General features: G+C 42.0%; 1 protein-coding gene across 2 annotated transcripts in view; it reads right to left on the bottom strand.

Moving 5' to 3' along the window:
* Positions 1–25,467, bottom strand: part of KCNIP1 (potassium voltage-gated channel interacting protein 1) — a 516,519-nt gene that overhangs the window by 339,856 nt on the left and 151,196 nt on the right. The gene's annotated exons all lie outside the window — the stretch shown is intronic.

Genomic DNA, 25,467 nt, shown 5'->3' with positions numbered 1-25,467 from the left:
TTTGTCAATCAGGCCTACCACATCTTCTAGGTTCACCGTGATTTGATTCAGTCCATCTGAATCATTACCCATGAAAACCTTCTCCATTACGGGTACCTCCCCAACATCCTCTTCAGTAAACACCGAAGCAAAGAAATCATTTAATCTTTCCGCGATGGCCTTATCTTCTCTAAGTGCCCCTTTAACCCCTCGATCATCTAAAGGTCCAACTGACTCCCTCACAGGCTTTCTGCTTCGGATATATTTAAAAAAGTTTTTACTGTGAGTTTTTGCCTCTACAGCCAACTTTTTTTCAAATTCTCTCTTAGCCTGTCTTATCAATGTCTTACATTTAACTTGCCAATGTTTATGCTTTATCCTATTTTCTTCTGTTGGATCCTTCTTCCAATTTTTGAATGAAGATCTTTTGGCTAAAATAGCTTCTTTCACCTCCCCTTTTAACCATGCCGGTAATCGTTTTGCCTTCTTTCCACCTTTCTTAATGTGTGGAATACATCTGGACTGTGCTTCTAGAATGGTATTTTTTAACAATGACCACGCCTCTTGGACATTTTTTACTTTTGTAGCTGCTCCTTTCAGTTTTTTTCTAACAATTTTTCTCATTTTATCAAAGTTTCCCTTTTGAAAGTTTAGCACGAGAGCTTTGGATTTGCACACTGTTCCTTTTCCAGTCATTAAATCAAATCTGATCATATTATGATCACTATTGCCAAGCGGCCCCACCACCGTTACCTCTCTCACCAAGTCCTGTGCTCCACTGAGAATTAGATCTAAAATTGCTCCCTCTCTCGTCGGTTCCTGAACCATTTGCTCCATAAAGCTATCATTTATTCCATCCAGGAACGTTATCTCTCTAGCGTGACCCGATGATACATTTACCCAGTCTATATTGGGGTAATTGAAGTCTCCCATTATTACTGCACTACCAATTTGGTTGGCTTCCCTAATTTCTCTTAGCATTTCACTGTCCATCTCACCATCTTGACCAGGTGGACGGTAGTATACCCCTATCACTGTAGTCTTCCCTGATACACAAGGGATTTCTACCCATAAAGATTCAATTTTGTATTTAGTCTCATGCAGGATGTTTATCCTGTTGGACTCTATGCCATCCCGGACATAAAGCGCCACACCTCCTCCCGACTGCTCCTCTCTGTCATTGCGATATAATTTGTACCCCGGTATAGCACTGTCCCATTGGTTATCCTCTTTCCACCATGTCTCTGAGATGCCAATTAAGTCTATGTCATCATTTACTGCTATACATTCTAATTCTCCCATCTTACTTCTTAGACTTCTGGCATTAGCATACAAACATTTCAAAGTTTGTTTTTTGATTGTATTTTTATTCTGCTTTTTAATTGATAGGGATAAGTTAGAATTTTTTAGCTCAGGTGAGTTTTTAGTTACAGGCATTTGGACTACTTTTCTAATTATTGGAACCTCACTGTCGGGATGCCCTAATTCTAGTGCATCATTAGTATCCTTTAAAGATACATCTCTCCGAACCATGCGCTGCTGAGCGACTGTCGGCTTTCCCCTTTGTTCTAGTTTAAAAGCTGCTCTATCTCCTTTTTAAGGGTTAGCGCCAGCAGTCTGGTTCCATCCTGGTTAAGGTGGAGCCCATCCCTTCGGAAGAGACTCCCCCTTCCCCAAAAGGTTCCCCAGTTCCTAACAAAACTGAATCCCTCTTCCTTGCACCATCGTCTCATCCACGCATTGAGACTCCGGAGCTCTGCCTGCCTCTGGTGACCTGCGCGTGGAACAGGGAGCATTTCAGAGAATGCTACCCTGGAGGTTCTGGATTTAATCTTTCTACCTAAGAGCCTAAATTTGGCTTCCAGAACCTCCCTCCCACATTTTCCTATGTCGTTGGTGCCCACGTGTACCACGACAGCCGGCTCCTCCCCAGCACTGTCTAAAATCCTATCTAGGTGACGCGTGAGGTCCGCCACCTTCGCACCAGGTAGGCATGTTACCAGGCGATCCTCACGCCCACCAGCCACCCAGCTATCTACATTCCTAATAATCGAATCACCAACTATGACGGCCGACCTAACCCTTCCCTCCTGGGCAGTAGGCCTTGGGGAGATATCCTCAGTGCGAAAGGACAATGCATCACCTAGAGAGCAGGTCCTTGCTACAGGATCCTTTCCTGCTACATCTGGTTGGTGCTCTCCCATTATGAGACCTTCTTCCTCCAAGGCAGCACCAGGGCTGCCAGTCTGAAGTTGGGACTGGACTACTATGTCCCTGAAGGTCTCATCTATATACCTCTCTGTCTCCCTCAGCTCCTCCAGGTCTGCCACTCTAGCCTCCAGAGATCGGACTCGTTCTCTGAGAGCCAGGAGCTCTTTGCATCGCGTGCACATGTACAACTTCTCACCGGTGGGTAAAAAATCATACATGTGACACTCGATGCAAAAGACTGGGAAGCCCCCATCTTTATCCATGACGTGGATAAAGATGTGGGTGGCGTGCGCGCGCGCACCCTAGGAGGCCATCAGGAGAAACATGGCGGATTGCCTTGCCATTGCCGTTCCGGGGACGCCGGAGAGAGTGGCATGCAGATGCGGTGGTAGCCATCTTCCCAAGATTAGCGGGGAGAGCAGAGAGAAAGATGAGGCACAGAGGTCGAAGCCGTCTGAGACCGACGGACGCAACACCAGCCAAATAGAACAACAAAGCAGCTCCCGGGATTTATATCTGACATACTCCTCACAGAATGAAAACTAGTTTACCTTATATTAGCCTCAGTTTTCAGTAAAGGGCCAAAAGCCTCAGAATTGACCTTGTTTTCACTAATTAATCCCACCTTAAAGCAACTAGCTTTCTTAGCAAAATAACTAGCTATTACATTAACATCAGTGCAACTTTCATCTGCTTGCACTATATTAGCAGACAGAAGCTGCACTGCAATTGTGAAAAGTCTCCAATGGCTGGTTTAAGGAAGTAGTCATTTTTTCAGTGAAAATTTGCATTTGTTTTATCTATGCACCTTTTATAATCTTTACTAACGTTTCTATACTCTTCTTTATTAAAGTCATTTTTCTCTTTATGTCCACGTCTCTCCATTCACCTAACCTAGCACATTAGTGCTATCACAGACCTTAATGTGCTTTAAATGTACTAATGTAGTTTAGTAAATTTAATTTTAGAACTAATGCAATCCTGCTTTCTGCTCTAATATGCAAATGATCTCAATATTATGTAAAATAATAGTAATGAGCTCATTGGCATGTTAATACCAGCATGCTGCTGTCCAGGAGCAAATTAAATATAGCTCAAGAGCCACTCTGCATATAACTGTATTAAATAACTAGAATTCAATTCAAATAAGTTATCCCCAGCTGGAGTGGACTAGATTTAAAGTGGTGTGTTGCTCAGGTCACTATTTCATACATACAGACCTCTATATTTGTGATCTACCCACTGAACCATGCAATCCTTTATATAATACGGCAGCAATAATGCCTAAATGAACAACACAAGAAAAGCTACCATAAACCAGATTAAAGGAAAGGAGTCATAAATTAAAAAGTTGCAAAGAGTGCTCTTTTCTTCAGTATTCAGAGTCTTGCCATTTGAGAATAGCTAGAATAGTCCAAAGCATAATGGAGACTGAGCACATGGGTGACCGATTCTCTTTACATGTCATGCACAAAGATTCTCAAATGGTTCTTGTTCAAAGTTTCCACACAAATGCATGAACAATTTGAACACTTGTTACTACTGGAGGCTTTCTTCCAAATAATTGCAGTGCAGGCCAAAAGGTTGGGATGATTCCCTCCTGCCGCCCAAAAATTTTTTAAATTCAAAAAGAGAAGCAGGGAACCAATCAGGCTGGGTTTGTCATAGACCCAGCCCTTGGTTTCCTGTGGTAGATTTTCCAAGATTCTGTGGCAAGAGTTAGCAACATCTGTGGCAGATTTGATTAATTTTGCATAAAGTTCTACATCTCTCAGTATGCAAAAAAAGTCATTTTTATTAAAAACCTTTCACATGTATACTGAAGCTGTGCTCAGCATCAGCAAAATTGGTCATACTCTTAATTGAAATTAATGCTATTTCTGCCAGATGTGGGACAGGAGCAGCTCCAGACTTCCACAACGCATCCTGGTCTATGTCAACTGGTGTATGTTTGCTACATTTGCAGGTGCAAGAATCTTTATATAAAATAAAATTCTGCTAAAGGGACACCACTCCATTTAGGAATTATATCAAAATTGTCTTTGTCTTATAAAATTTGTTTTATGAAAACAGATCTCTGAAGGTTCAAACCTCTCCTCAGTGATGTATTCACGATTTAGGTTTTTGCTGCCCTAGGCACTGTTGCCCCTCCCAATCCCAGAAGATCAGACAACAGGGAGCAGAAGGTCTAAGGCAGAGGTAGGCAACTCCATTTCGCAAGTGCCACAAACAAGTCTGGTTTTCAGGAGATCCACAGTGACTCTGCCTGAGATATTTCTCCATACCATGGAGGCAGTGCATGCACATTCAGGAGATCCACAGTGACTCTGCCTGAGATATTTCTCCATACCATGGAGGCAGTGCATGCACATTCAGGATACCCACAGTGACTCTGCCTGAGATATTTCTGCATACCATGGAGGCAGTGCATTCACATTCAGGATACCCACAGTGACTCTGCCTGAGATATTTCTGCATACCATGGAGGCAGTGCATGCACATTCAGGATACCCACAGTGACTCTGCCTGAGATATTTCTGCATACCATGGAGGCAGTGCATGCACATTCAGGATACCCACAGTGACTCTGCCTGAGATATTTCTCCATACCATGGAGGCAGTGCATGCACATTCAGGATACCCACAGTGACTCTGCCTGAGATATTTCTGCATACCATGGAGGCAGTGCATGCACATTCAGGATACCCACAGTGACTCTGCCTGAGATATTTCTGCATACCATGGAGGCAGTGCATTCACATTCAGGATACCCACAGTGACTCTGCCTGAGATATTTCTCCATACCATGGAGGCAGTGCATGCACATTCAGGATACCCACAGTGACTCTGCCTGAGATATTTCTGCATACCATGGAGGCAGTGCATGCACATTCAGGATACCCACAGTGACTCTGCCTGAGATATTTCTGCATACCATGGAGATTCAGGATACCCACAGTGACTCTGCCTGAGATATTTCTACATACCATGGAGGCAGTGCATGCACATTCAGGATACCCACAGTGACTCTGCCTGAGATATTTCTGCATACCATGGAGGCAGTGCATGCACATTCAGGATACCCACAGTGACTCTGCCTGAGATATTTCTGCATACCATGGAGGCAGTGCATGCACATTCAGGATACCCACAGTGACTCTGCCTGAGATATTTCTCCATACCATGGAGGCAGTGCATGCACATTCAGGATACCCACAGTGACTCTGCCTGAGATATTTCTGCATACCATGGAGGCAGTGCATGCACATTCAGGATACCCAGTGACTCTGCCTGAGATATTTCTGCATACCATGGAGGCAGTGCATGCACATTCAGGATACCCACAGTGACTATGCCTGAGATATTTCTGCATACCATGGAGGCAGTGCAAGCACATTCAGGATATCCTGTTTGTGGCCCTCCAGTTGCCTACCCCTAGTGTAAGGCACAGCACCAGAGTTTCCTGCAGCAGCTGAAAGGTAGATTCTGTGGTAAGAACATGAACCTCTGAGGCACACTGATAAACATTTGCATCTTTTACTCTCCCCAGTCATTTCATTTCACTCACCCTCTCTCTTTTTTTCCCATCAACTCCAGTCTGACTCCCTCATCACTACCTATCCCCTCTCATGCTATTCCCATCATCCTCTCTCTGATTCACTGTTAATACCAAACCGTCCTCTTCCCCTCAATGCCCTCCCTGGCTCTCTCTCTACTTTCCTATCATCCCTTGTGGCTCTCACACACTCCTCTGTACGCATGTCTCGCTCTCTCTCTCTCTCTAACCCTTCCTCCTCCATTTGCCAGACAGTTCGTTTGCATTGCCGCCTTAAAGGAAACGGGGGAGGAGATAGCATTCACCTTCTTCTCATGCTCCTCCCCAGAGTTTAATCCCCCTCTCTCACCTCATAAGAACATAAGAGTTGCCATGCTGTCGCCAATGATGCCAAGATCCTTTTCCTGTCTTGTTGCTCCTAATTCAGAGCCCAGCATTGTGTACATATACGTGGGATTATTTTTACCTATGTGTGCATCACTTTGCTTTTGGACACACTAAATTTCAGCTGCTATTTAGATGTCCAGTTCTCAAGTCCCACAAAGGCTCTGTAGTTCTCAGTCTCTGTACCGCTTCCAAGATGGAAGCGGTACAGAGAAGGGCAACCAGGAAGGTGGAGGATCTTCATCGCATGACGTACGAGGAGAGATTGAAGAATCTAAATATGTACACCCTGGAGGAAAGGAGGAGCAGAGGTGATATGATACAGACTTTCAGATACTTGAAAGGTTTTAATGATCCAAAGGCAAAGACAAACCTTTACCATAAGAAAAAAATCAGCAGAACCAGGGGTCACGATTTGAAGCTCCAGGGAGGAAGATTCAGAACCAATGTCAGGAAGTATTTCTTCACGGAGAGGGTGGTGGATGCCTGGAATGCCCTTCCGGAGGAAGTGGTGAAGACCAGAACTGTGAAGGACTTCAAAGGGGCGTGGGATAAACACTGTGGATCCATAAAGTCAAGAGGCCGCCAATGAAGAGTAGGTGACTCGCCAGAATGATGGCTACTGCCTGGAGACAAAACCCTTATTCAATAAACATACACATGGTTACTGTGACTCCAACATCACTCTAAGCTTCAACAGCAAGAGGAAATGTGGAAAAAAGGATTTGCACTCACAAAGACGGGAGTAGCTGGCTTGTTACGGCGGTTACTACCCCAAACCAAATATCCAAATTACTACCTCCACCTTCCTCTATTCCTGATGCCTTTCAACTAGCTTGATCACTCCATTCTTATACTTCACTTTCAATGCATATCCAGCATAGTTCTCTGCTTCAACAGCAGGGGAGAAGAAAAACTGTTACTTCACACATCCAGCAGAGCTCTCTGCTTAAACGGCAGGGGAGAAGAAAAACTGATACTTCACGCATATCCAGCATAACTTCAACGGCAGGGGAGAAGAAAAAAGGATTCACACTCACAAAGCGGGGAGTAGCTGGCTTGTTACGGCGGTTACTACCCCAAACCAAATGTGCCTGATACTTCACTTTCGATGCATATCCAGCATAGCTCTCTGCTTCAACGGCAGGGGAAAAGAAAAACTGATACTTCACGCATATCCAGCATAACTTCAATGGCAGGGGAGAAGAAAAAAGGATTCACACTCACAAAGCGGGGAGTAGCTGGCTTGTTACGGCGGTTACTACCCCAAACCAAATGTGCCTGATACTTCACTTTCAATGCATATCCAGCATAGCTCTCTGCTTCAACGGCAGGGGAGAAGAAAAAAACTGATACCTCACGCATATCCAGCATAGCTCCCTGCTTCAACGGCAGGGGAGAAGATAAACAACCAATAAGGGCTGTATAACATAATCTGGGTAAAAACAAATAAGCATGGGTGTAGCTTGCTTATTGCGGCGGTTACTACCCCTACTACCTCTAACTAATCAAGCTAGATATTTCACTTGGATGCAGCTCCATCACCGCTCTCTACATTAATGGCGGGGGTGGAAGGGAATTAGAACCAAGAGCTAAGAGAAACAGATAAGTATGAGAGAAAAAATGAGGGAAGCTTGCTGGGCAGACTGGATGGGCCATTTGGTCTTCTTCTGCCGTCATTTCTATGTTTCTATGTTTCTATGTTACTCTGAATATTTTTGTGCCATCTCCAAATTTGATCACTTTGCTCATCACTTTCTTTTCTAGGTCATTAATAAATTGAATAGCACTGGTCCCAGAACAGATCCCTAAGGCATTTTATTCATCTTTTTCTACTGGGAAAGCCGACCAAATAGCACTGCGCTATGTTTTCTATCTTTTAACCTGGTACTAAGCCTCAGTAAGACAAAGCTGCCTAACCAATGGCTTTTTATTTATTGATTGATTGGTTTTCTGAGGACTCACTCATGAGAGACTATCAAATAGCTTCTGATAATCCAAATACATTATGTCTATTGGCTCACCTTTATCCATGTTATTCACCTCTCTAAAGAATTCTTATAGGTTAGAAAGGCATGACTTATCATTGCTTAATCCATGCTTATTATTCTTCATTAAGCCATGTTTATCCATATAACCAATAGTTTTGTTCTTAATTATAGCTTCTGCCATTTTACCAGGCACAGACATCATGCTCACCGGTCTGTAGTTAGTTACTCAGCTCACCCCTGGAGCCTTTTTTTAAAACTTGCATTATATTTACTCTTCAGAGTCAAGCATAGAGGCAGATTTGAATAAAAGATTACAGATTACACTGGTCTATAGCCAAAATGCTTCCAAAATGAATATAGTCAAACTTTATTAAATTTGGGTCACTGGAAATGAAAATAATTCTTAAATTGTTGATTGTCTTTACTTTTCAAGATGTGCTACTGGGTCAGTCCATATGACTTTTGAGAATTGCAGAGGATAAGTGAGAAGAAAGGAAAGGATCTCATATTAAACTAGAAATGATTAATATACATGTTTGAATCTATAAATAATTCTATGCCTCGGTTTAGGCAGTACAGCGTGGAAAGCCTTCCAGTTAGTGGTAACAAATTTTCTAGGAATGAATAAGGCAGACAACTACAAGGAGTTGGTGGAAATCCTCCTCAAGCATATAAAAGCCTTGGCAGCAGCGTCACTAAAGATACATTTTCTGCACTCTCATCTAGAGTTTCTTCCATCAAATTGCAGAGCAGTGAGCGATGAGCAAGGTGAGTGATTTCACCAAGACATTGCAGCAATGAAAAAACAGCCCATTAATGCTTGCAGACTATTGCTGGAGAGTGACATTTTATCTTGCTGAATATGTATGTGTTATACTGTAAATCGCTTAGTACCTTATGGTGTAAGAGGTTAATAAATTGCAATAAAGATAAAGAGATGTTCCATTAAATAAATACAAGAGACGAGCTGAGCAGCAACTGAATAAGGATTAAACTGTGTACATATAGATGCATAACAGTTTTTGGCCTTTTGTTTCAGAGTAAATTTTATTTCTATAATTCTTTCGCTGATTTAATTTTTAAGGTGTTATATGAATGGTGAAATATTATGCAACACAAAATGACCTAAGATTACAATTTATGATTTAAAAACTCTACTATCTACACACTATCTATGCAATAGGACATTCAATGTAAAAATAAATATCATGAAAACAGTCGTCAATTAGCTGGTTTAATTGTCATGTTTGAATTCATCAATATCAATAATGTTACATTTTATTGCTGAAGCACACGAACAGCACAAAATACCTGAGTGAAGATTTGACATCACTTGGAGTGAGGAAAGTCTCACAAAGATGAGACTTCTACAAGTCCTCTCACCCTAGCTTGATAGTAACTCTATTATAGAGCATTTCCTTTCCTATCCAACAGCCAGCATCCTAATAAAAGGGCTTTCTCAATGGCAGGGAATATTATGAATCCACTATGCTCATGGCTGGCATCAGAGTAGGTAGAGCAATTGGCCTTCCTAAAGATAAACCTCCCTCTCCTGGTTTTCCCTAAATTCCCATGTGAGTGGCATGAGGATTGAGTTTGTGGCAACATTTCACATTTTTTGGGTTTCATACCCAGTGAACAATGGCTAAACCAATGTCAACACTTTTTGCTCCCTTGGGATACTGATGCCACAGCTTCTGCTGCTCTGCCCCTCTCTAGGTGGCATCAGATATTGTTGCCTATGCTCCTGCTGCCCTGTCCCTTTCTCAGGACCTTGGGTGTTGTTTCCTCTATTCCTGTTGCCTTGTCCCTCATTTAATGCCTTGGAGTGTTGATGAAACAGCTGCTGCTCAGGAAGAAGTCTCTGAATGCATGCAGTGCTCATGGGCCAGACTAACAACAATAATGACAGTAATAATCCTGAGAATCATGCCAATACCTTGAAGCCTGGGCATCAGGATTGGTTACACAGGTGGGGTAAGTCCGGAAGCCCTTCACAAGGCCTTCATGAGGCTGTTACCTTGCTCCTCTTTCAGTGTGTTGAGGTGTTGGTGATACTGCTGCTTCCAGCCCCTCACTCAGTGCCATAGAGTGTTGATTACCCTTTTGATGCTGCCCTACCCCTCTCACATGACTTAAGGTAGTATTACCTTTCCTGCTACCTGCCTGCAAATTTCATAAAAATTGAAACAGAAAACCACTAAGATAGTGTAAAAAAAAAAAAAAAAAAAAGCATGTTTTGCTTCCCCCATTGCCTTTAATAAATATGACAGAAATGACCAATTATATAAATTGTAAAATGAACTGATATAAACATGAATGGGAATCAAAATGGCATAATGACATAAAATGAACATTTTTGCATGCAAATCCCTAATTGTGTCTGTCCCCTATTGTGATAGACTGAAGCTTTGGTATGGTGCCTGTGTAATCACAGCAGTAGATTACTGCAGAAGGATTTCCAGGAGCACTTAGGGATAACAAAGCCACAGTGGAGAGATTAAATGAATTCTTTGCTTTGGTATTCACTAGGAAGATGTAAGAGATATACCCATGTCAGAAATTATATTCAAAGGAAATGATTAAGAGGAATTGAAACAAATTTCAGTAAACCTAGAAGCTGTACTAGGACAAATTGACAAATTAAAGAGTAGCAAATCACCTGGCCCAGATGGTATACATCCTAGAGTGCTGAGAAAACTGAGAAATGAAATTACAGACCTGCAATTGGAAATTTGTAAACTATCAATAACATCATCTATGGTATTTGAAGACTGGAAGGTTGCCACTGAAAAAAGATACCACTGTTAAAAGTTGCCACTTTTTAAAAAGGGATCAACGGGTGATCCAGGAAATTACAGACCAGTGAGTCTGATGTCTGTGCCAGGCAAAATGATAGAAACTATCATAAAGAACAAAATTGCTGAACATATAGATAAGCATAGTTTAATGGGATAAGCCAACATGGATTTAGCTAAGGGAAGTCTTGCCTCATAAATTAGCTACATTTTTTTGAGGGCGTAAATAAATGTGGATAAAGGTGAGCTAGTTGATATAGTGTATCTGAATTTCCAGAAAGCATTTGACACTTTCATGAGAGACTTCTTAGAAAATTAAGTAGTCATGGGATAGAGGGAAATGTCCTATTTTGGATTTCTAACTGGTTAAAAGAAAGAAAACAGAGAGTAGGGCTAAATGATACATTTTCCTAATGGAAAAAGGTGAATAGTGGAGTACCCCAGGGATCTGTTCTGGGACCAATATTTATAATTGACCTAGAAATGGGAACAACAAGGAAGGCAATCAAATTTGCAGATAACACAAAATTATTCAAAGTTGTTAAATCACAAGAGGATTGTGAGAAATTGTAAGAGGATATTGCAAAACTGGGAGACTGGGCATGCAAATGGCAAATTAAATTTAATGTGGACAAGTGCAAAGTGTCACACTTAGGGAAGAGTAACCCAAATTATAGCTACATAATGCAAGGTGTCACATTAGGAGTCACCATTCAGGAAAAGGATCTAGGTATTGTTGAAAATACGTTGAAATCTTCTGCTCAGTGTGCAGCAGCAGCCAAGAAAGCAAATAGAATGCTAAGAATTATTAGGAAAGGAATGGGGAATAAAACAGAGAATATCATAATGCCTCTGCATCGCTCCACATCTCAAGAAAGATATAGCAGAATTAGAAAAGGTATAGAGAAGGGCAACCAAGATAATAACGGGTGGAACAGTTCCTCTAAGAAGAAAGGCTAAAGAGATTATGACTCTTCAGCTTGGAGAAGAGATGGCTGAAGACAGATATGATAGAGGTCAAATAATGAGTGGAATGGAACGAGTAAATGTTAATCAGTTGTTTACTCTTTTGAAATGTTCACAGACCAGGGAGCACACAATGAAGTTATTAGGTAATATATTTAAAACTATTAAGAGAAAATATTTTTTTACTCCATGCATAATTAAGCTCTGGAATTTGTCACCATAGAATATGGTGAAAGCTATTAATGTAACTTCATTTAAAAAAGATTTGGACAAGTTCCTGGAGGAAAACTCCATTAACCATTTTTAAGGTAGAGTTGCAGAAATCTACTTCTTAGTATTGGGATAAGTAGCTTGGAATATATCTACCCTTTGGGATCCTGCCAGTACTTGTGACCTGGCTTGACCATTGTTGGAAACAAGATACTGGACTAGATAGACCCTTGATTTGACGCGTATGACAAGTCTTAAGTTCTTATGTTGTGTTACCAAGTAGTAGGTGTGCAATTTAATGTTTGAGTTTCTTTAGAACTCTGGGGTGAATACTATCAGGTCCTGGTGAATTGTAACTCTTTTTCAACCCATTACTCATGTCCCCAACATTTATCCCATTTAAGATGCCTACCAGGCATTCACCCTTCCTCACTTGCCCCAACATTTACAGTCTCCAAAATTGTATACTATATTTCAAATGAGATCTCACCAGGGATTTACACAAGAAAAATATGACCTCTATTTTTCTGCTAACCATTCCTCTTGTTATCCACCCAAGCATCTTTCTGGCTTTTGCCATTGCCTTATCCACCTGTTTGGCCATCTTAAGATCATTAGATGTAATCATTAGGGATGTGAATAGTTTTTGAACGATTAAAATTATCGTCAGATAATTTTAAAATCGTTCTAAATCATTAGAGTGCAAGATTCAATACAAATGCCCCCGATTTATCGTCAGGGGCATTTGTATTGTATCAAATAGGGCACGGGAATTATTTGGGGGACGGCGGGAAAACCGGCACACCAAAACAACCCCTAAACCCACCCCGACCCTTTAAAACCAATTCCTTACCCTCCCCCACCCTCCCTCCCCCACCCCAAAATGTTATTACCTGATGGTCCAGTGGGATGGGGGGTCCTGGTGCGATCTCCCGCTCTCGGGCCATCGGCGCCATTTTGGCTGCCACTAATTAAAATGGCGCCGATGGCCCGATAAAAAAAAAAAACCCCACCCGACCCTTTAAATCGACCCCCCCAAAACCTTTTAAAATTACCTGGTGGTCCAGGGGGGCCTCAAGGGGCCTCGGGGAGAGATCCAGGGGGGCCTCGGGGAGAGGAGAGATCCAGGGGGCCTCGGGGAGAGATTTCCCGTTGGCATCAGCTGTTCTAAAAAAAAAAAATGGCGCCGATGCCCCTTTGCCCTTACCATGTGACAGGGTATCCGTGCCATTGGCCAGCCCCTGTCACATGGTAGGAGCACTGGATGGCCGGCGCCATTTTTTAGAACAGCTGATGCCTGGGAACGGGAAATCTCTCCCCGAGACCCCCCTGGACCACCAGGTAATTTTAAAAGGTTTTTTGGGGGGGTCGGGAGGGTGGGGTCGATTTAAAGGGTCGGGTGGGTTGTTTTTTTTTTTTAGCGGCACGGGCCTCCATAAAAAAATAAAATTAGCGATGTGAATTGGAATCAGAAACGATTCCAATTCACATATCTTAACAATCAGATTCCCCCCCCCCCCCCCCCCAGCCAAATCTGATCGTTAAGACGATCTGGCACACGATTCACATCTCTAGTAATCATTCCCAGATCCCACTGTAATTTCAAAGATAGAATTTTATCATCTATACTGTACCATTCTGTTTTGCAGTATCTTAGCTGCCAGGTTCTAGACCATTCCTCAAGCTTTGCTAGATCTCCGTACGTTTTCCAGACATTCTTGGGTGTCTACCCTGTTACAGATTTTAATATCAACCAAAAGAAACCTTTCCTGATAGTTCTTTCACAATGATGCTTAAGAAAATGTTTCAAAGAACCTGCCCAAGACTAAACCCTGCAGCTCACCACCAATATTGCCACTCTCCTCAGAGTGAACCCCATTTACCACTACTCTTTGTCGCCTCCCATTCACCTATTTTTTAATCCAGTCAGTCACTTTAGGGCTCATAGAAAGGGCACTCAGTTTACTTAGTTGTCTATGCGAAACAGAGTCAAAGGCCTTACTGAAATCCAAGTTCACTACATCTAGTGCTCTTCCCTCATCCCTCTGGTAAACCAATCAAAGAAATTGATCAGATTCATCTGACAAAATCTAACTCTGGAAAGGCCATGCTTCCCCAGAAACTGCACTATTCCCTCTTTTAGCAGTGATTCCATTAATTTCCTTGCCAAAGGTCAGACTAGCCAGCCTGCATTTCCCAGCAAGAGAAACATCTACCTGTTTCCAGTTTAGAAGAGCACTGAAAAGGTCAGGCAGCAGTGCTGCTAAAAGGATGTAAGTTCCCTTAAACCCTTCAGGTTTACCCCATCCATCCCCATCACTTTATCTCCTTTGTTTAGCTAGCTCCTCATGAACAAAGTCTTCTAAAAATCATTTATCTCACCTCCAATCCTATTTGAACCTGTTTTCTAAAGGTACAAAGTGAGCTTCAAAGAACACCGAACAGAAATATTTGTTAAGCAATCCGCTTTTTTGAAGTCTCACAAGCCACTTTTGTTTCTTCCTATCACTAAGATCTAAAAACAAGTCTTTTCCCACATTTTCCCATCTTTGCTATTTTTTCATCCATTAGCAAATTTCACTATCTTGATTGGTTTCCCAGCTTTTCTTAAACTAAGATGCTTAAGAGAAGCTTCTCTGAATATTGTCATTTGTCTTCCTTTTTCTTTAATCTCTTAGTTTCTGAACGCTAACCTTTTTCCTTTCCTTTTCAGCTATTTCCTTAGAAAACCATAGTGGCCTCTTTTTCCTCCTCCCTTTATTTCCTTTCCTAACAAAAAAGTTTAGTTACTGCTCTTCTACTTCCCATTGATTTTAAAAAACGTATAGGGTCATTCATCAAAATGTGTTATGGCGTTATCGCCCACAGTAATGTCACAACGCCCCCGTTAACACCATTACACACGGGATAGTCACAGTACTGTGTGGTGTGAATTTAAATTTTTCAAAGGGGCGGGATTAGGGAGGGGTTTGGGCAGGATTAATGAAAATGAGGGGCAATATCGTACATTTTTAATACCGAAAATAACTACACTTTTTTTCCCGGCATTAAGCTGTGTGATATGCTCGAAATTTATTTATTTATTTATTTATTTTGAGTTTTTCTATACCGGCATTCGCCGGCATAGAAAACCCGTTTGACATATGAACAGTACAGTACACTTCAGTGATGATTTGACATCATTTGGAGTGAGGAAAGTCTCATAAAGATGAGATTTCTACAATGCTCTCTATAACAGGGTACTATCAAGCTAGAGTGAGGGAACACTGTAGGAATCTAATCTTTTTGAGACTCTCCTCACTCCAAATGAGGCCAAATCACTGAGGTGTACTATGCTGTTTGTACTTCTCACTCTGCATGTCAAACTGTCCCCAAAACCCTAAACCACCACCAAACCTCACCTCAAGTTATTAGCTGGCCCTCCTATAGGGATATTAATAGTTGAATACTATGAAGGCCTTATAAAGAGGTTCTCTCGCTCTCTCTTGTGATCATTGGACCCCAGATTACCCCCTCCTATGTGGGTCCTGTTACCAATTGATGGAACAGTTCTCCCTGCAATACATATATTAACAGACATTTTGTGTGGCACACCAGCCTCCATGGAGCAGGCAATGCAGACATGGAGAGGATTCATATGGCCAGAAGAAGAGCTGGGGAAGCACTGAAAGACTTGCCTGGTCTCTCTTTGGAATTTTAAAATAAAGGGGGGGGGGGAGAGGGGAACATGATCCCATCACCAAGGACCAGTTCTCTCTACATATAAGAGCAAGAGAAAGGAGAAGTCAGTGTGACACAGGCTGCCAGTTCAGTTAGTTACCTTTGCCGCCAAATGGGGCTGCCAGACCTCCTGCACTGCTGCTGCTTCCAACACTCAGGATAAGTCATATCTAGTGCTCAGTGCACATTCTGCATCTATCAGGACTCAAAGGGGGAAATTCAGAAGGGGGAAGATATGTGAGCCAAACAAAGCGGGGCTGGGTTAGCCATACTTTGTATGGTGCTTATTAATCTCCATACTCCAGGCTCCTGTTGTAGATAGGAAGGGAAGGCAGATGTGACTATACACGTTCTAAGAAAGGAACTTTTACATGTTTAGGAACCATTGCTGGTGTCTCTTGTTGCTATGAGGTGCTGGCCTGGATCTGAGAATCGGGCAGTGGTGGCTTTTCTGTGGCACAGCTGATCAGGTTTGACGGCACACTGATTGGGAATCACTGTTCTAGAAGACACCACAGACAGGATATGTCCCAATCAACATCAAGGAGACTGAAATCACCTGGCAATAGCACTGCCCCTTTCATAGCAGTTTAACAAAATTCTTCATTAAATCTTTATCCATTTTTTGTTCCTGCAAATTAGGTCTGTACATCACACCAATATATATAATTGTTACATTCCCACAATGCCTTCTACTTACCTCGAAAGCCCGGAAGTTCTCTTTCTTTATTAATATATCTTGTATATTGACCTTGAGCTCTATAGGAAAGTGATCTCATGTTCTTCAGTATAAATGTAATGGGAGTTGAGGGAAGGTTTTCTGGAAGGCAAGATGACAGCAAAGAAAGCAGCAAGCTGAAACTGAGAAGTGTGCAGCAGTAGAAAAGAGCCAGAAATCTTGATGTAAAGGAATAAAAATATTCCCTTCTGGAGTACGAGGGGAAAGGTCCATTTTAAAAACCAGGGACTCACTGACCTAGGAGAAGCCAAGGAGATAATATTCTTTTAGTACGGGAGTAGAACAATCACCATTAAAGGTTATAGCATCTGGGATATCCTGTACATGACAGGGCTGCTCAAGGATAAAACACTTCAGTGAAGCTTTAAAAAGCCAGAAAATCAATTAAATAATTCAATAGGAGTCAAGGAGTGCTTTGCTGTTAGCCATGTAGCACTGAGCATTGCTCTGTGCAGTACATTATCTTAGTGCTGGTGTTGATGGCATTCTACTTCCAGGCTCATTTCTATCAGTAATGGACACAGCATTTCTTCTGCATCAAACAATTCCAGACTGAATAAAACCCTTATGGTACTTCAAGGTTCCTCAGCCCATCTAAAAGTGCACTTTCGGCTCTGAAAAAATCTTTCTGCAGGTGGTGCCTGTAAGTCAGATCTAAAAATGAAGAAAACAGAAAGAGTCCTGTAGGACATGAATAAATCTTTTTTTCCCCTAAGTCCTCAAATTACAATAACTCCTGTGTACCCTTTCCAGAATTTATAGACAGACATGGTTTAATGGAACACAGTCAACATGGATTCACCCATTTTTTTGAAGGGGTTAATAAACATGTGGATAAAGGTGAACTGGTAGATGTGGTGGTATATTTGGATTTTCAGAAGGCGTTTGACAAAAGTTCCTCATGAGAGGCTTCTAAGAAAACTAAAAAGTCATGGGATAGGAGGTGGTGTCCTTTCGTGGACTGTAAACTGGTTAAAAGACAGGAAAAAGAGAGTAGGATTAAATGGTCAGTTTTCACAGTGAGAAAAAGGTAAGCAGCAGAGTGCCTCAGGGATCTGTACTTGGACTGGTGCTTTTCAATATATTTATTTATTTATTTACACATCACTTGTATTCTGCTCATTCCTACACAAGTGAATCATGGCAGATGTGATCAAATTTGCAGATGATACAAAATTATTTAGAGTAGTTAAATCACAAGCGGATTGTGATAAATTGCAGGAAGACCTTGTGAGACTGGAAAATTGGGCATCCAAATGGCAGATGAAATTTAATGTGGACAAGTGCAAGGTGATGCAAGGGAAAAATAACCCTTGCTGTAGGTCCATATTAGGAATTAATACCCAGGAAAAAGATCTGGGCATAATATTGTATAAGACATTGAAATTGTCAGCTTAGTGTGCTGCAGCAGTCAAAAAAGCAAACAGACTATTAGTAATTATCAGGAAGGGAATGGTGAATAAAACGGCCTCTCTAATGCCTCTATATCATTCCATGGTGAGACTGCACTTTGAATATTGTATGCAATTCTGGTTGCCATATCTCAGAAAAGATGTATTTGCACTGGAGAAAGTACAGAGAAGGGCGACCAAAATGATAAAAGGGATGGGAAGGCTAAAGAGGTTAGGGCTGTTCAACTTGGAGAAGAGACGGCTGAGGGGGGATATGATAAAGGTTTATGAAATTATGAGAGGACTAGAACAGGTAAATGTGAATTGGTTATTTACTCTTTCAGATAATGCAAGGACTAGGGGTCACCATGAAGTTAGCAAGTAGCACATTTAAAACAAATTGGGGATAATTCTTTTTCACTCCACACACAATTAAGCTCTGAAATTTGTTGCTGGAGGATGTGTTCACATCAGTTAGTGTAATTGGGTTTAAAAAAAGGTTTGTATAAGTTCCTGACGAAGATGTCCATAAACTGATATTAATCATGTTGACTTACGGAATAGCCACTGATTATTTCTGGCATTGGTAGTATGGGATCTACTTAATATTTGAGTACTTGCCAGGTACTTGTAAACCTGGATTGGTCACTGTTGGAAACAGGATGCTGGGCTTGATGGATCCTCGATCTGACCCACTATGGGCAACGTCTTATGTTCTTATGTAGATTTGGTCCTCTTGGACAAGCGAACAGGACACGGCTTCAACGTCAGTGGCCAGTTCACCAGAGTTTTGAAAGGAGTTACAGTATTTAACTATTACAATTATTTATATTCCACCAATACTAGAAAGTTATGTGCTAAGTGGATTACATAGTAATAAAGCATATAAAATAAAGTACACCTCGAGTCAACATGAAATAGTGTTGTGATAAATTCCAACCCCCCTTTTTGTGACAAAAACTAAGAAACTGAGCTGGCTGCACCTGGAATGGGGGAAGGGATTGTTCCCCGTGAACATTGTCAGTGTCATCGCACAAGGATCTAAGATTGCTGCAAAGTACATAGAGAAACATTTCTAGAGAACTGTTGATTAATTTATTTCTTTATCACTGTTGTGAGAAGCTGATCAACTTCCCACTAGCAACCCAGGAATAAAAACAAGATTGTGGTAGTAAACTCAGGGGCCTATTATACTTTTTTTTTTTTTTAGCATGAACATGTTAAAAAATATTAGGATATATACTAAAATAACTGCTAAGTAGATTCAGAAAATTTGTTAGCACACCAGCCAAAATTTAGTGTATACAGTATGCAAACAAAATTGACTTGTACGGGATCAGAAAAAGTACCATTAATGCACTATTCTCACCTGATAGCCAAACAGTGTGTGGCTGGTAATTAAAATAACATGCATGTGCTCTTTTCCTCATGGTTCCACCCTATTCCTGAAAATTGTATCAAAGAAAGCCTACCACTTGACGCTGGTCGTCAGTGCTGAAAGGAAGAATAGGAGAGCAAATGGATCCCAGGAAAGGAGGTGAAAGCAGACACTGAGGAGAGAAAATACCTGGTATCTACATGGTTTGTGTTGTGTCTTGTACTCTTTTTGTGTCAGTTGTTCCAGGCTGTGGAAGAGGGGTGTTTCTGTATAGACTTCTGTGTCAGCAAGTATCTTGAAAAAGTCAAGTGCGGATGGTGCCTTTCTCCAGAGCAGATGCTGCTGTTTTGGTGTATGGCCATACATAAAAATGGTACTGTCCATTCCAGAAGAAAGTGCTGCAGTGATGTCACTCCTGTGCCATCCTACAAGTGGCTTGTGACATTTTTGAAGCACCAGGAAACCTAGATGATGTTGGTAGGCTTGTGACTAGGCCTCAGCGATGGGACCAGGTCTCAGGGCCCGGCTCTGAACCTCAGGTCTGGGCCTTTGCAAAGGGATCAGCCTTCAGGGCTGGGTCTTGGCATCAGGCATAGGCCTCTGCAAAGGGACCAGGCTTAAAGGTTGGGTTCCAACGCTGGACCTAAGCCTTAGCGCCAAGCCTCACCCAGGCCTATGCTTTGGTGCCAGGTCTGGCTCTGAAGCCTGGTCTCAGTGAAGGCCTATTTTTATTTTATTTTTTTCCATGCAACAAATATAAAAATATCCAAAATTTCTTTGGTATTTTCATAGGAGGATATTTTCAGTTTTCTGTTCAGAATGAACCCAAAATGGCCACATTCATTGCATTTTTTGCAGCAATAAAACCCAATGCACATTCCTAATGTATGTCCCATTCATATCATATCACTGTAGCAATTCTGTGCTATAAGATTGGATCAGTAAATGTGAAGCTCAAGATAGGAGAATCTTGATGTAGAATTACAATCCTGACTCAGAATTAGGTTTTCCATCTTTTTTCTTTTACTGCAACTTGTCTCCCTTTATTAGCCCCCATAGGTCTCTTCCTTTCACATTCCTTGGTCTTCAGGACTGCTTGTAATTCTCAGGGAGGGGTATCCGTACACAGACTCATCATAGAAGAGTACATCCCTCCCGGACATTCAGTTTTGTTGAGCAAATAATAAAAAAGTTTATAAAAACTAATATAAGATTAAGATATGAACTCCCATACACAAGGGAGATGAATTTTCCTTTAAAATCCCTGACTGTTCTACAGTGTAATGAAATTTAATTTAGGAAAACTGCCAATGATTCTTACACCATCAGCACGGCTGCCACCAGGCCTTAGAGCATGACATATAAACTTTTAATTTCAGAAGGTATGAAAAAGATATTTAAGCATTTATTTTACTCATTTAATAATACGCTTCTGAATAATTGTATTACAATAACAGAACAGAAATGTAAAATATGAGTCTTGGGAGTTTGAGAAATTGCAAACATTTAAAAAATTCTTTGTATCTCAGCATAATTATTACACAGGAGAGTTAAAGGCCAAACAAAAATAATGAAATCTCTAGTCTTGAAAGAAGAAAAGTTCTGTTTGACAAAAGGTTTGAACCAGTTTTAGCATTCAGATAATCTTGGCTGAAATAGACTCAGGAAACCCTTAGCTTTCTGCTAAACCATGGAGCCCTAAAGGTGATAGGCTCTGTATCCTGAGCCATCCAGTTCTATTAAACATGCAAATAGTGCTACATGCAGCACTATACTAGAGGTGACAGGCTCTGTATCCCTGGTCCAGAAGTGATGGGCTCTGTATCCTGAGCCATCCAGTTCTATTAAACATGCATATAGTGCTACATGCAGCACTATACTAGATGTGACAGGCTCTGTATCCCTGTTCCAGAAGTGATGGGCTCTGTATCCTGAGCCATCCAGTTCTATTAAACATGCATATAGTGCTACATGCAGCACTATACTAGAGGTGACAGGCTCTGTATCCCTGTTCCAGAAGTGATGGGCTCTGTATCCTGAGCCATCCAGTTCTATTAAACATGCATATAGTGCTACATGCAGCACTATACTAGAGGTGACAGGCTTTGTATTCCTGTGCTTGTCCCCTGAGCCATCCAGTGATTATAATACAGAAGAAGGTAACTGGCTCCTTTTCTGTGAATATGAAGCAGTATGTCTAACCCTGCTGCAAACCTGACCTTTAAAAGAAATTAATTTAAGTACAAAGTGCAGGAGATGGGTATTAAACAATCTATTTAAAAGTGCATCACAAAGAACTATGTCTACACATGGAGTCTCAAATTCTTTCCAATCTTGCTTTCCATGAAGTTTATCTCATACAGACCTTCCATCCCCAAATCTCTTAACCTTTCTCACAATCCCTTTCTTTCAAAAGGTCCTTCATGTTTAGAAAACTGATTAGTGCTTAATCACTGTGACGTGCAATACACCTAAATATACCTTTTCAAAATTGTTTTCCTCTACTAGGGCCTTTGGAAAAAAAACAAACATTTGCAAACAAGATCCTCTCCAGCTCATGGCACCCTGGGTGATTGCCCAGTGCGCTCCTGCACTGAATCTAAGTTGGTACATGGTTTTTCAGAGCACTATAAAGATTTGTGAGATTTAAGGGTCATATTTGGATGTTATTTTCCAATGCCAGAGTGAGATCAGATTTGATAAAACTCATGGAGAACAGGTGGAGCTGGCTGTGGCGATTGACGATAGGCAAAGTCTTGGCAATAGGGATGGGCAGGGAAAAAAAATTTGTTTTCATTTTTCGATTTGTTTTCGGGAGTTTTTTCCCCAAGAATTTCAGTTCGTGGAATGTTTGATTCATTTCATTCATGTGAAAAAAATGAATCAAACATTAAATTTAAAAAAGGCCAAAAAAAATGAAAACAGGGACTCCTACGCATCCAAGGCCAGAGTCTCCCACAGCCCCCACTTATACGGTCCAGTGGGGATCCACCGGCAAGGCATAGGCTCTGGCTGAAGCTTCGGCCTTGCAAAGGCCAAGGCAGCACTAGGTCACTATGAACTCGGCCGCGATCTACTCAAAAGTCGATGCCTCTGGAGCCCAGACCCAGGCCTGAAGCCATGGCCTGGTCTCAATGCTGGGTCCTCGATCCAGACCCAGGCCCAGGCCCAATGCCTGGACCTCGGCCTAGGCTGGAGCTCAGGCAAGACACAGCAGTGCAGCCCAGAGGCCGGGTCTCAATGTCTGGGCCTCAGCCTAAGACACAGTCTGGACCCAGGCCCAATGGTATGACCTGGCACGGAGGCTGGATACCGATGCCTAGCCCTCAGCCCATACCCAGGTCCAACATCATGACCTAGCCTAGAGGCCGGTTCCCAACACTGGGGCCTGTGCCTAGGCGGAGCCCGAACCCAGGCCTAATGTCGTGACCTATCCCGGAGGCCAGTTCCCGACAACAGGACTTAGCCTTGAGGCTGAGACCCGACGCCGGGCCTCAGCCTAGCGCCCGGCCCAAGCCCAGATCCCAGGCATTGCAGATCCTCAGGCAATGTCCTCTTACTTTTTGTTCTGTTTTCTTCTTATACCATGCACTGGGGTCACACTGGAGTTAATTACCTTCAGCACATTCACCCCAGTGGATGGCACCATTTTGATATACAGCATTAGCATAAAATTGGTTACATGAAAATGGCACTGTTCGCTGGGGTGAATGTGCTGGAGTTAATTAACTCCAGTGTGATCCCCGTGCATGGCATCAGACGAAAGAGGAGGAAGAGAACATTGCCCGAAGAGCTGCAAAGCCTGGGCTCCGAGTCTGTGCCTGATCCTAGGCCAAGACCCAGGCATTGGGCCTAAGTCCAGGCACTGGCCTAGGCCCAGACCATACGTTGGGACCCAGCCTCTGGGCCAAGCCCTGGCATTGGGCCTCACCTTCAGATACTCGACAGATCAAGTAAGAACCTATTCATGTACTCAGGTCTTGGATGAAGCCCCGGCATCACGCTCAGGCCTAGGCCTCAGCCCCTACTTTGGACCTCATCTAGGGTATAGACAACGCCCCAGCTTCAGGCCTAGGCCCAGGCCTGATGCATTCATTTCAAATTAATGCAGTGAATAAAGTTCATTTCTTTTCGGGGCCCCCAAATGAAACAAATTGCCCTTATTCATTGCGTTTTTGAAATTTGTTTGAAACGAATGCACATCCCTACTTGGCAATGGCATTTCTTACTGCCAAAGAATGCTGTGCTGCTTTATACACCTTTGGGGAAGATCTGCACAGTATTCTTCAATCAGCCTACAATGTTTTCATTTCTCTGTGTTTAAAAATACATTTAATTTTGGGGGGTTTATTATAGTTACTCTGTAGGAAAAGATGCCTTGCTGCTATCAGTGGAGCAACCATTGCATTATCTACATCAGAGGAAATGAGATACAGGCAGTTTCAGTCAAATGAGCACGCAAAATGGATAGTGTGCACGTATGTAGTCGGCAATATACGTATACACATACCATCCATTTTGTGTGCCTACTATCCATTCATGAAATATGCATGTACCACCGAAACAAACGGAGCAATGAATGCATATCCCTTAAATGCATTGTGCCCTATCAGGTACGCGTTTGTCAGGGTGGGCATTTTGGATGCACTAATCTCCTTATCTCATCAGACACTATTCTTGCTCGCCCAAAACACACGCCCACCCACAAGTAAACCCGTGTGCTAGGCTGGACACACCTTATTGCACTGGCCTGAGAGTTATAGGGAAATGACATTGACTCAAAGGTACAGATCAGAATCATTAAGGTTCATAAAGATGGTCTTGTAGGCTATTATGATATTTACTATTGTATTTCTTGTTCACAGCATGTATGTATTGGGTATCTTACATTGTTAATTGGGCCAACATTGTATCAGAATGAGTTTCATCATGAGCGGTCTCACTAGAAATGGTCTAAATTATGGTAATACTCCCCAAGCAGGCTAGCACGATTTTTTTATTATTTCTTATAGACATATTGTTACTTGTTTGTTTTTATACTGTATATGCTTTTTATACTTTGTACCTCGCTTCAAATTGTGTTATGAATGCTTCAATGACATGGGGAAAAGGAGAATTGGATTCGAACAGCAACCAATGAGGGCCCCGACTTTTACAGTCTGGGGAAACAAATAAGTATGGGGGTAACTTGCTGATGCAGCAGTTATTATCCTTAACCAAGAAGCCTGATACTTTGATGCAACTCCATCATTGCTCTCTGCTTCAATGGCAGGGGTAACAGAGAATTGGATTCAAGCAGTAACCAATGAGGGCCCTGACTTTTTCGGTCTGGGAAACTGATAAGCATGGGGGTAACCCACACGGTGCAGCAGATACTACCATAAGCTTGCTAGGCAGACTGGATAGACCCATTTGGTCCTTTTCTGCTGTTATTTCTATGTTTCTTTGATGTGGTAAAAGGAGTTAGTACAGCTGGGTTTAAAAATGGTTTGGACAAGTTCCTAGAGAAGAAGTCCATAAACTGTTATTAACCAGACAGACTTGGAGAAAGCCACTACTTATTCCTGTGCACTAGCAGCATGGGATCTACCTGCACTTTTTGGGATCCTACCAGGTATTGTAACCTGGATTAGCCACTGTTGGAAACAAGATACTGGGCTTCACTGATCCTTGGTATGACCCAGTACGACAAGGGAATCCAGGATCTATCTGTTTTTAACCGATTCTGCCATTGGGATGTTCCAATCCATATCCAGCTCATAAGAAATGCTATGCTGGATCAGCTCAATGGTCCAATAGCATTCTGTCTCTCACAGTGGCCAATCCTGGTCGCCTGGAAATACTCAGCAAATCCCAATATGAACATCCGTTTCATGTTACTCTCTGTAAGAAATAAGAGGTGGAGAAACCAACATATCTGCCTAGTAAATATTTATGGATCTGTCCATACCACATTTTCCAGAAAAAGTTTCATAATTATGTACAACTAAAAACATATTTTCTTAAATTTGTTTCAAATCTGCTGCCTGTTAGTAAATAACCATTCCCTATTAACCTGTTCCATCCCTCATTTGTCTCTTCTCCAAGCTGAAGAGCCTTAACCTGTTTAGACTTTCTTCAAAAGGGAGAAGATCCAACCCTTTA

The sequence above is a fragment of the Rhinatrema bivittatum genome, chromosome 18 (assembly GCF_901001135.1).
Source record: "Rhinatrema bivittatum chromosome 18, aRhiBiv1.1, whole genome shotgun sequence".
NCBI lineage: Eukaryota > Metazoa > Chordata > Amphibia > Gymnophiona > Rhinatrematidae > Rhinatrema > Rhinatrema bivittatum.
Note: the sequence above shows the minus strand (reverse complement) of the source record. Positions and strands in the feature narration are given on the sequence as shown.